Below are 1529 nucleotides of genomic sequence, written 5' to 3' on the forward strand. Positions count from 1 at the left end.
CAGTTGTGGGGCGAGGCGGTGCCGGCCGCGGGCCGGGTGCAAGGCGCCGGCCTCGGCGCCGCCTCGGCGCGCCGCACGGGCCGCGGCGGGTGACGGGTCAAGGGAGCAGCCCACACCCGGCGTCGCTTTTTGAGCGACGCTGTGGTACGCCTGCGCAGGGGCCGCAGGGCGGTCAGTTGTGGGGCGAGGCGGTGCCGGCCGCGGGCCGGGTGCAAGGCGCCGGCCTCGGCGCCGCCTCGGCGCGCCGCACGGGCGCGGCGAGCCTCTGAGCGGGAGCCGAAGGTTTGCCGTGGTGGGAGGTGGTAGGGTGGTGGGGGTGATTTGACTTTGACGCAGAGGCCGTCCCTAGCTGTGAACAGCAAAACGGGACAGTATTAAGTTTGAGCCACACGCGCGGCGCGAGCCTTGCGACGCAAAAACCTTTGCCGATCCGGTCTATGGGCTGCGGGACGAGCAAGCCAGCTGCGCTTACCGCCGCCGACCACAAGGGTTGCCCGCTGCTGGCGGCCCTCGACAAGCAGCTCGTCGCTGCCCTTCGCTCGGGCGCCATCAAGCTGCTCCGCACCGAGTTCCTGCGCGCCGACGGCTCCGAGGTGGTGCTGCCCGAGCTCCTCCGCCGGCAAGAGCTGGAGCGGATGGAGAAGGAGCGACGCATCCGCATCTTCCTCACGCCGAAGGAGGCTGTTGCGGCGCTGCGCTCGCTACGCCGCGAAGTCGCCGGGCTGACCTACGGCTGGGCCTCGCCGGACCACCCCGACGTGACTGGAGAGTATCTGGCGAACGTGCGGCGCTTCCTGCGCCACCCGCTCGGCGAGCACGTGACGGCCCTCTTCTGGGAGTGCGCCGCCGCCCCAGACCCACCCCAGACCCAGTGGCTGCGCTGCGTGGGAGGACAGGCCTTCCCTCTGCGCCCATCCCTCACTTGAGGCTTCTCTCACACTCTGCCGCCCCCGCCCCCCGTGCGCCTCCCCTCAGCAGCTTCTCTTCGCTCCCGCAAAAGCCAAGGACGGCGGCAGAAGACGACTTCTTCTATCAAGCGCTCAAGGTCCGCGCCGCCTTGTCCCCGCCGCCCTCTGCGCCCGCCGCTCTTCTACTCCCCACTATCTCGCCCGCACACATGCCCGTGCTTCTCCTAACGCCTCCCCTCGTCTCGCCCCTCCGCAGGTCATGGGCGACGTCTACGCCTCTCTCTTCGGCACGATCGTCATCCGCCACCGCTCCGTGCCAGCCCGCCCGGCGGAGCTGGACGGCGAGGTGGTCATCCTCGTCGAGAAGGGTGGCGGGCTCGACGGCGCCGGCGCCGAGGCAGAGCTGCGCAGAGCTCTCGGGGCGTTTGAGAACCCGCGCTACGAGGAGGGCCGGTGGCGCGTGCGCTTCCCAACGCACGCGGCGGCGGAGGCGGCGGTCGAGGCAGCCTCTGCAGCAGGTGCGCTGCCGGGCGCGATCGCCGTCTTCCTCTTCTACAACGGCCGCCCTTACCACGCTCGCGGGTTCGGACCCCTCCATTCCCCCCACCCCCCCTCCTCGCT

The sequence above is a fragment of the Emiliania huxleyi genome (genome assembly GCF_000372725.1).
Source record: "Emiliania huxleyi CCMP1516 unplaced genomic scaffold EMIHUscaffold_35, whole genome shotgun sequence".
Taxonomy (NCBI): Eukaryota; Haptophyta; order Isochrysidales; family Noelaerhabdaceae; genus Emiliania; species Emiliania huxleyi.